Genomic DNA, 11,547 nt, shown 5'->3' on the forward strand with positions numbered 1-11,547 from the left:
GCCGCCGCAGCAGGGCAGATCGCCGGCAGCAGAGTTAGGGTTTAGTATGGGCGCGATGCGAACGCCAATGCGATGCGGCGGGCAGAGCGGGTTTAGTATAGACGTTGCCGGAGGATTTTTTTTAGCAGAAGTTTGCACTTTGTTACTGCTCCGTCCAAAAGAGGTTGCAATTCTTATTTTTAGATAAATCAAACAATTTCAATTTTGACTACTTTTATACAGAAAATACTAATATTTTTTAGCAAATAAACATCATTAGATTGGTTATGAAATATATTTTTTATAGCAATTTATTTTGAGACATAATTGCATTCTTTTTAGGATGGAGGGAGTAAAAATGTTTATTTTACATCATGAGTTCCCCAAGATTTTTAAATACGGTCTATATATTCAATTCAATAATATGATCGATTTGGTATCTAATTCAGGCCAGCGGCTCGGGCAGTGCCAGACTGGCAGGCTGCCAGCCAGTTCATCCATCCACCACGGCGCGGAGCGAGACCCTCGCGCGTAGCTAGTGAAGTGTTCGGACTCTGGCTCGACGCATACGAGTATGTATAATCGTGTAGCTCCACACGTGCAAGTTTGTAACAGGTCGGCCTCCCACCCCGCCAACCGCCGGTGGCCAATCTGGCCTCGGCGTCCACCCACCAACTCGCCGTCGGCCACCCCGGTCCCGTTGCCCACCTCTACCCCATGCCTCCGACGCTGTCTACCCTGGACGCGGCGTCCACCGGTCATCACCCTAGCTCTAGGCTCGTAGATCTAGCCCATGGCCGGCCATGGAGATAGGGTCTCCTTCACGTCGTTCCTGGGCGGACGAGGTGGACGAGGTTGACGCTGCCGGCGAGTCTCAGGCACGTGCCCTTTCATCCCAGGGGCTCAACCCCGATGCGTCCCCCTTCTACGAAACCTCCTCGCCTGGTTATGTCCGGGGCGAGAGGAGCCCCCATCGCCGGTGCCTGAGGGGAAGGGGAAGGGGAAGGCGGCCGTGCCGGCTGGCGGCCATCGGCGACACGCCCGCCGTCGCCACCTTCGTCGTGCGGGGCCGCCGGAGGGCTTCATGACAGTAGCGCGGCGGAGCCATCTCCAGCATGGAGACCTGGCCATGCACGTCGTGAGAGGGAGGCACCCAGCTTCACTGGTGGCTCACCCTGCGCGTACCTCGGCTCATCCGGACACCGACGTCTTCCACCAGGTCCAGAGTCGACGCCGCTGGTGTCGGCGTGCGCCTCGCAAAATGGTGAAACCAGTACCCCCAACCTCGTAGGCCTCTGCTTTAAGTGTTTGGCGGACGACCACGTCAAGGCAGACTGCGTTTTTCAGCCGCGCTATTTCAACTGCTGGGGCGAGGCACACCACGCCAAGGATTGCCCACTGCCACCCAGATCGCTGGCTGGCAAGCGTGGCTGTTCTCCGTCGTGGCCGCTCCGGCGGATGTCACGGCCTCCGCGTGTTCTGCCTCCACAGGTTACTCCCTGTCGGTCCCGTGTTGCTCCCACCTCCGACGGGATCTACTCCGCCCTCGGTTCTTGGTTCTCCGCCTCCGCCTCCGCCTCTGACTCCGCGTCGTTACACGGAGCTCGTCGTCGTGCCTCGCTCTGATGAGCTTGAGGCGGCGCAGCTGGACCTGGGGCTTGCTCTGTTCGCTGTCGTGAGGGGAACCAGGCCACCGGTCTCGCTAGCCATGGTCCGCCAGTTCCTGCTCGACCAGTTCGGCGTGGGGGAAGGTGCGTCCACGGTTCGCCGCCATGATCCAGAAGACTTCGTCGTCAGGTTCACACACCGTGAGGATACGGAGTTGGTCTTGGGCACTCCGGCGGCTGATCCTCCGTTCACGTTGATCTGGCGCCCCTGGCGGAGGAGCTCCTTGGCCTCTGCGGAGTCGTTCAGGTATCGGGTGCTCGTCGGGATGACGCGCGTCCCTCTGCATGCTCGGAGCGCGGCGGTGGCACAGACCATTCTAGGGTCCTCTTGCGCCCGCGTCGAGGTTGCCCCGCCAGAAGTAACTCCGGCCGATGACGACCGTGAGTTCTTTGTCGCGGCTAATCCCCGACGAGAAGATCACGACGATTCCGGAGCCGAGGGTACAGGTCCACGAAGGACCGCTCTACCTCCGCGCACATGAGGTCGTCTAGGCCGACCTACCGGGACTACGATACCTGGTGAGTCTGCGCATCGTCGAGTACCAAGACTGGACCAAACCGCCCACATCTTCCGATGACGATGGCCACGGCACTGGTGGAACTGATGAGGACGACGACTCAGGAGACATCAACTACAATGGCTAACACTCTGTATTTGACATTCGCCGTGGTCGCTCGTCCAGGGGGCCAAGGTCGGTCAGGTTGGCCGGCAGCGGTGATGGCGCGCCGTCGCTGGGCAGGGGGAGTGGGCCCACCTTTTTGGCCCCGTGCTGCCGTGGTCGTCGGCACCGTGGAGCCCCCCTTCGCGCAGCCTGAGGCGACGTGCGGGGCCCAGCTGACGTGCGTAACGGGTTCCACGCTGTTGCAGCAGTCGAGGTGCCGAAAGCATGCAGAAAAAGGTGCTGACGGGTTGCTTGGACCCATTGGCCTGTCACATGTCGGTCTGGCCAATGCAGATTTGGGAAGGGATTCGGATCCCATGTTCATAGGGGAGGCCATACCTCTTGCTGGCTTGGGAAAGGTGGACCACCACGCTGCGGCATGCGTTGATGACGTCTCCATCGTTGGTCGGCGTGACGATGGCAGCCGATTTCAGGGTTTCATTGGGGAACTCGTGTACGACGACGTCAACCTGCTCGTGGGCGTGCATGGCCGCAGGTCCATGGACCCGGTCGATGCACCAGACTTGTTGCTGCTTCCTGGGGCCGCACGCTCCGTCGGGGTCCAGCGGATTCGTGGACCATGGAGTGGGGTGAGGTCGCGGACCGTGGCAGTCAACGCCCACCTGTCGACGCGGGCCCTATGGAAGTTGTTCCTCCTCCGGCGTTGACAGCCCAAGCTGCAGACGCGGAGCGAACTGGGCCGGCCCACGTAGCAGCCGGCTGCCCCCGGGTCGCTGGGCCTATGAATGTTGAGACAGCGCCGTCGCCGATCCAAGACGTAGGCCCAGAGCAGGCTGCCCAAGCAGCATCGATGCCGGTATTTGGGCCAGCCACCTGATTCCGTCGGAGATTTCATCAGCTCCATCTCGATGCCGATGGATGCGCCGCTGCTATCCACCCCGCCCAGACTGCGGGTCTCCCGTGTGCCGGACTACAGCGTTGTCCCCCCGCCGTAGTGTAAGGCCGGCTTGCTGGCAGTGGAAAGCCCAGGACAGCCAAGCCGGAAATTCAGGCGACAAACGTCATGCTCATGAAGCTCGGCAAGACAGTGCCGCCACCGGCGAATGATCAATCCACGGTGAGGAGGTTTCAAGAGACCTTCGCCGTCCACCTCAAAAAAGAGAGGCGATGCGGGAGCTGTTCCCGGCGCGGAAGCTAGCGGCTGACGTCGAGGCGCGTGACCGTCTAGAGTGCCAGCTGCCCAGTCGCATCATCGTGTTGATGGATCAACAGGAATGTTAGGGGCCTAAATTCGAGTGCCTGTCGCTATGTGGTTACAAGCGTCGTCGTCGCTGAACGACTGTCGCTACTCTGCCTTCCGGAAACGAAGGTTCAGAGCTTCCTGTCCTCATCGCCGAGCACGGTCTCGATGAAGCTGCTGGACGAAGCCGATAGCTGGGCACAGGCGGGGTACAGCAGCCTCGATGCACTGCGTTGGTGCTGAATATGCTTGTCGTTCCTTCGTCGCAAATTAGTATAGTGTAATAGATCCTGTGAGAGCTGTGGTTTGTACTTTTCGGTTTTATTTACAGGGTCATCTCTGGCGAGCCATGACGTGCCGCTCGCGTGCGAGGCTAATCAGCGATAACCTTTGTAAGCCCTTGTTTAGTTGACGGGAAAGTTGGAATTTGGCTACTGTAGCACTTTCGTTTTTATTTGGTAATTAGTGTTCAATCATGAACTAATTAGGCTCAAAACGTTCGTCTCGTAATTTCCCACCAAACTGTGTAATTAGTTTTTTTTCATCTATATTTAATGCTCCATGCATGTAGCGCAAGATTCGATGTGATGGATACTGTAGCACTTTTTTGGAACTTTTTTTGCAACTAAACACGGGCTAAAACTCCTTCTTAATGATATACGTGCTAAACATGGTCGCGAAAAAAAAAATTCAAGCCAGCACGTGGACAAAATCACTGAAGAAAATTCATGAACTTCGTAAACTTATCTGCTTCTCTAAACAGAACACAAGATGAAAAATCATAAGAATAGAACTAGCTACGTTGGAGGGCTACGTCAGGCATGGTCACATCATCATTATTTTCTTGTGGAACATTCTCACCGACCTTCCCATGCATACTCCATATCGTATAGTCTCCCATGAACCCCTTGATAATCAAGTGCATTCGTATAGACTCCATGTTGCCCTATTTTCTTTCATTTTTGCAATCTTTATATAGACAAAATACAAGCTATCCATCCCCAGCATCGGCTTTAGCAGCCGTGATGAAGGTGTAGACACCCATCAAGTATCGCTCGTCCGTAGCTGCCAGACCATACATCCACCCTCGACCCATCTCTGCACTGAAAAATATTTAGACTTCGTGCCATATAAAAATTGGGAGAGTAATTATTGCTCAAAACTACAATTTATTTACACTAATTTAATTTGGTCGCCCTATTTTGAAAAACAATTATTTCACACTAATTATTGGAAAATTAAAATTGGTAGCCCCCATAAAAATTGAAAATAGTAGCTCCATTAAAAACAATTATTTGTACACTAAACAAGAACAATTATTCTACTCTGTGACATATAAAAATGGAGACACTAATTACAAAAACAAGTTAAAATTGAAGACTTAATCATGAACAACTATGTACCTCCAAACAATTGGTTGGTAGGTGTCACGTGGATTTGCTCATCAAAATAGAAATAGGCAGCCCTATTGGAAAAAATATACTCTGCTCCATGCAAAACTAATTAAATCATCACATACTAACAAACATCAAAACCATTATATAATTAGCTAAGAATTAAAATGGATTCATAGACACCAACATTTTGAAAAGATAGCACTACTACAGAATTGACTTTCACTGTCGGCCCATCACTGCCGGTTTTGTACTAAAACCGACAGTGATAGGACCAGCCGGTAGTGATATTCAGGTCATCACTACCGGTTCATATCATTGCCGGTTTTAGCAATGAACCGACAGAGATATTGAGTCATCACTACCGGTTCGTGATTTGAACCGGTAGAAATAGGTTGCACGAAAAACTTCATAACTTTATCATATGATGTCCGATGAAGACGAACTTTATACCAAAGTTGTAGTACTTTTCGAGATCTACTACTTTGTAGTTCAAACTGTTTTGATTTGAGGTCATTTGAATGTCCAAATATGTATGATAAGATTTTATAGAGTTAATAAAAAATGAGTCCATATGCTCTAAAGTCACAAGTGAGTGTGTAGTGGCAGAAAATGATCTCAGATTGAGAAACAACTAAAATAAAAGTTGTAGATCTCGAAAAGTTGTAACTTTTTAGTTCACAACTTTTTTTTTATTTAAAGTTGTTTTGATACTAAGTTATTTGTTTCACAAGATTTTATGGAAGTTAATACCAAAAGAATCTATATGTTCTATAGTCATAAGTTAGTGTGTAGTTGTAGTTAAGGATCTAGAATGGATAAGCGACCAATACAAAAGTTGTAGATCTAGAAAAGTTATGTAACATTATACTCCCTCCGTCCCCAAAAGAATGTAATTCTAGAACAGTGTCATGGTTTAGTATATCAAGTTTGACGAATTATAGATAAAAAGTATAAATATTTATAATATCAAATAAACATCATTAGATTAATTACGAAATGTATTTCATAATAAATTAATTTGGAGTCATAAATGTGAATACTATTTACTAGAAATCTGGTCAAATATAAAGCACTTTAACTGGCATGCATACTATAGTTGCTTCCTTTTCAGGACAGAGGTAGTAGTTGACAACTTTTTTAAATCATCTATCCAACGAAAATTATATTTGAATTCTCACATTTGAAATTCAAATTTTTAAATGACCTCAAATAGAGAAACGATCAAAACAAAAGTTGTAGATCTCGAAAAGTTATGCAACTTTGTTGTTGATAATTTATCATTTAAAATCATTTATCTAAGGAAAATTATGGTCGAATTTCTTCACATTTGAAATTCAAATTTTTCAAACGACCTCGGATGGAGAAATGACCAAAACCAAAGTTGTAGATCTCAAAAAATTATAAAACTTTGTAGTTGATAACTTTTTCATTGGAATTCGTTTAGGGTCCCAAATACTCATTTCAAAGCTGGATGAAGATAGAACGAGGAGGACGAATATCCAAATGGACACAAGTGTCTTACAGTCGAGTGGTTAGAGGACGAATGTGCGAAACTAGAGGTCGTAGGTTCGAGCACCGCTGCCTGCAAAGTGCGCAAAAAATCTTGTGATTTGTATTCAAAATCAAGTGACTGTGTGGCTAGCTGCTAGGGTATCTCCTAGTATTAAAAAAATTTGCATCATTGTCGGTTCAAAAACCGGTAGTGGAGAGGTCTTTGAACCGGCAATGATATTATGTTCTAGGGTAGTGTGGATTCACCACAATTTGGATGCCTTCCTCAAAATCCAATAGAAAAGTGCTCTCTAAAATGGACAAACAACTAGAATTAGAATCAAGCAATCTAGCCATCAAAACAATTGTAAAGCTACAAATTCAAACGAGTGGATGCTTGTTACTAACCTTAAAGTAAGAAGATCATGCCCATGAATGAGAATCCAAGAGCTTCATTGAGCATTTTGGTGAAGAACGACCGTAACAATGGAGGGAGTGGGAAAACGCACGCCTCCTAGATGAGTGTGCTCGGGATGGGAGAGGGAGGGAGGGAGGAGAGGACGATGGATTTTGTACTGTGGTTTATCTTTGCCGGTTTAAGCCAAAAACCATCAGTGATAGCACCATATCGATGTCGGTTTATGGCCAGAACAGGCAGTGATATATCACCGCCAGTTTACTACCATTTCTAGCCACAAACCGACAGTTATGTGGAAGCTCAGAACCGACAGTGAAAAGTCATCACTGCCGATTCTGTAGAAACCAGCACTGATGGGCAGGCACTAAAGACTGATTCTATAGTAGTGTAGAGAGCTTCTACTAAGATTGTTGAATCACCAATCTTCCCTATGCCTGTGGTAATGAAATTAGGTATGGACTATTCGTCCCCCTCCCTTCCCCCTAGCTTCCCTAAAAAACTGAGGCCCCCGCTTGGCTAGACCATATTTCAAGTCAGCTTCCTCGCTAAGCTGACATCGATTAGAATCAAAACGGCAAAAAGCATACCACTTGGCAGGGGTGGCATACATGGAGAACTCGGGGAGGGGAAAGAACTTAGTGCGGTCGCGGAGGATGGAGTGGTCGTTGGATCTCGGCACGCTTGTTGCAGGGAGAGCGCCTGCTCTAGAGCTCGATCGCTGTCCTCCGGGGACAAGAATGGCGCGGCCAGGATCGAGCACGGTCACTGGAGGGAGCACGAGTCGGGAACGACTAGCAAGGGCGAAGGAAGAGGTGCTGGGGGGCTTCCATATTTAGACATGATTATTGAAGCTAGAACAAACTTTGGCAGCTCGATTTTCAGGGAAATAATGATCACAGCTTGTTGGATTATCTGGACGACTAGAAATATCATCATCTTTGATAATGGTTCCTGCAACCTCAGCTTATGGAAGAGACATTTCAGGGATGAGCTTGGACTAGTGTGCGCCAAAGCCAAGCCTACTAGAAAGCCCCCCTCACTCTTAAGCATGATCTTGTTTCTCTTTTATGTTTGGGCCTAGATGCCTTGTATCCTCTTGTATATACTTGTAAGTTTTTGTACATTTCCTTAATAGAAAATGAAAAATATAGGTAGGGGGCTCCCCTACTGACTTGTTCAAAAAAGAGGCATGGGCGAATGGAAGAGGGCGGCGGCTGGCAAGGACGAAGAATGAGGGCAGCAGGCCCATGGGCACGGCCACCAAGGGCGAGCACGACCAACAAGGATAGAGGAAGAAGCAAAGGGAAAGGGAGGCACGAGTGGAGGGAGAGAAGAATATGAGGTGTTTTTTTTTTCCCACAACCCCCTCCTAGCCGCTTCTGCATTCATGTGTAAACAATGCGGGGAAAGGAAGCAATGGTCGAAGTGGTCTGTTTTGGGGGGCCTCGGGCCGCTTTTTCCCCACCAGAATCCATCCCAAATAGAATCTTAAGATTGTTGAATCGGTTTCAAATAGAATATGAAACATACTTTGATCTATTGCCGCATATAGAGCTGCAAGACATGTCTGGTCCTTGCGTTTAACACATCATGCACCACATCAGTTCTTCCTATGCCGGCCATCATTGTTTCCCCTTTCTGATCCCTCATAATAAAACCCCATGCACCTTTCATCTCTTTCTGAACATAAGCTCCATTAAAAGTAATGTTCAGGACATCTGTTGTAGGTGGAACACCAGTTGAATCTCATTTTGTTTCTTTTTTTAGGAAACAAGAGGGGAAAGCCCCCTACAAAACTCATTTTATAGATTAAGTCTATACAAAAGAAAAAAGGAACTATACAAAAGAGGAAAACTAAAACTAAGATAACCAGTCTTTGCACCTAAGAACAGTAAGAGATAACTCCTCACAAAGATTACGCTTCGAGAAGATATATGGGGTCGGTGGGGTTTGGCCAGGGAGATCCCTAATCCACATAATTGCCAAATGCAATTTGTAAAGCGCGCCATGTGGATTTGTTCATGGAGTGGGTGTGGTCCCCCTTGTGGCAGAGATTGAGCCACACTCCACTTTGTCATCGGGCTTTCCGAAAAAAGCATAATGGACATCTTCTAAAGGCTGTTATCCATCCACTAAATCACTCCTTAAATTGTCCTTCCAGTCCACTCTTTTGCATCACTGTCCCCTGTTTTGCCTTTTGCAACATTTCACTGAATTCCCAACTACATGAAAGAAAGCAGTCACAAGGCAATCAATGTTCCCCACATGAGTAAGAGACAAGGCAATCAATGTTCCCCACATGAGAATAAGTAAGGTCATTCCTCCATCCCATCTCCTAATTATTGCCATCTATTCTTATTTTTTACATGTAAAACCGGGGGGTATTTGATTTCAGGAAGGTTATTGTCGTCCATCATCTTCATGTTTAAAGCAGACACCGGCGTAACAGCTCAAGCCAACACATCTGCATGTTTATTTGTAGAAAAACATTGCAATTAAAAAGATCTACTGTGGCCTTACTAAGATGCAACTATATATTCCTTTGACATTAGTGAGATGCTTCGATTCCTTAATCTCAATACTTTCAACTCCCATCCTTAAAAGAATTGCAGGTACGGTTTCACCAACTGAACCAGGTAGCTCAGAGTTGGGGAAGCGGCCTACACATACCATTCTGCTAAATTGGAATTGGAATGGATGCAACAATTACCTTCCTACCTTAGAGCATGACTTACTGTTATTCAAAGTCATGGTCACTAAGGATTACCAAGGTTTTCTTCTGTCTCTATACATTCCTGATCCCTCGTTACCAATAAACTGTGTTAGAATTTCAATTATGGGCATAACCTCTTTAATCCCTACTGTGTTAAATTGATTTACCTATGAGGTTTCTTCTTTATGTGACGGTAAGTATGCAAATGAATGAGCTAAAAGAAGAAAGAAAATGTATTTTTCTATCTGGAACAGCATGGAAATCAAGGTTGTTTGTTCATATAAAGATGTCGAGATCATACAACATGCATTTGGTTTGGGTAGGTAGAGTTGGTTTGTATGGTGCGGGTTGGGTAAGGGCCGCACATTTTTTTTAGGGGCTGCTCTGGTTTTGAATTTAAATCTCATACTACTATAGGCCTACTGACAACTACAGAACTATAAATTGGAGTCATGATTAAACACAGTCTGAACTGAAAAGCACTTCTGTTCTCTAGCTTCCTGCATAGTGTTGCATCGGCTTTAAAAATGATAAGACTGGGTTATAGTTTGACAATGCAATTTAGCAGATCAATCTATTCATATCTCAACATGTCAATTTAGCACAGAAACTGTATATGATAAATCTCTAGCAACCTACACCATTCATGATCTGAAATGTACATTAGAGGCTGCTAAACAGAACAATAATTCCTGAAGCATGCCACAAGTAACATGCAATGAAAGTTATAGACATGGATAAAAAGGCGATACGATGTTATCTTGTGATGGCATCGTCAGCCAAGTAAGAGGAGAACTTGCTGGGGATAAACTGGTGGCCAAAGAAATTGTTCCTGCGGCCCCTTTTAGGGGGATATCCTTCTTCCTCTTCCTCTTCACTGATATAGAGGGCGCTTGACTGCAGCTGCTTGTTTCTCATGTTGACCTCAATCATCCAGAAAAGGCCACGGTCCATGTCATCCAGCAGGAAGCAGATAACATCTGGATCAACCAAGCTAACCAAAGGAAAACTTGGCTGTACACGTGGAAGGCAACTGTGGCCAGCAGTTCCAAGAAGACTGAAGAACTACTCTGCTCCCATGGTGACATTGACATCCATTGTCCATTTGCCTTTGTGGATGTCATCCAAAGTCCATGCTGTTGTGGTGAAGGGATAAGGCGAAGGAGGACGTTTTGTAAGAATACAGACGAGCTTAATGATGCCAGCATCAGTGACACTGACACACCGCAATGGGTCGGGTGAACCACCATCCCTGTACGGGCGGCGAGACATTGCCTTGTGAGGGAGAGGGATGTAACGGAGCCATTGCTGATGATCTGGGTTGCTCTTGCTGTCAGCGAGGACGTCAACATCAACGAGCAGCATGCCATGGTAGTTGTCGACCCAGCACAAGCGTCTGCCGATGGGCACGACGTCGTCAGTTCTCCATCTTCATGTTAGGAGGGTTGTTCACCTTCTTAACACTCCATTCCATTGAAGTTGCAGGGGCAGGAGGTGGATGGTGCAGCACGCAGAGCTCAAACTCGTCGAGCCCAGAAAAATTGAGTTGTGCCACCGTGAACTCGCCTTCGTCGCCATGGCTGAGGATGCCTATCTCTTCCTCAAACATGGCGCCCTGCTGCTGCCTCCGGTGCGGTTGGTACAACTTATCAAGCTCGGGGCAAGTGGTGCCACCCTCGAAGCAAGTGGGGAGCAGAGTCAGGGACGGCGGAGACGAGGACGAGGAGCGGCAGGAGTAGGACGAAGTAGTCGTCGGGGAAGGAGACAGTGTCGTGTCACCAGATAGGATCCTCGAAGGGGACGGTCAGCCGGAAGAGAATGGAGTTGCGGTGGCCTTGGGCTCCTGGAAGTGCATGCTTGATCGGCGGCCTGCCCGTCAGGTGGAGGATCAACCACCTAGGGAGTGGGGACGTGCGGCGGCAGAGGCGAGGCAGAGGGCTTCTTCCTCTGCTCCGGGCTGGGGGACTTCTTCGGAGAAGGTCGTGATAGCTTCCTCACGCCGTTCTCCGCTTCTTCCAT

At 47.8% G+C, this 11,547-nt stretch overlaps 1 pseudogene; it reads right to left on the reverse strand.

Moving 5' to 3' along the window:
- Positions 1-8,952: 8,952 nt before the first annotated feature.
- LOC136489735 (uncharacterized) lies at positions 8,953-11,547 on the reverse strand (annotated as a pseudogene).

Source organism: Miscanthus floridulus, chromosome 10 (genome assembly GCF_019320115.1).
Source record: "Miscanthus floridulus cultivar M001 chromosome 10, ASM1932011v1, whole genome shotgun sequence".
Classification (NCBI taxonomy): domain Eukaryota; kingdom Viridiplantae; phylum Streptophyta; class Magnoliopsida; order Poales; family Poaceae; genus Miscanthus; species Miscanthus floridulus.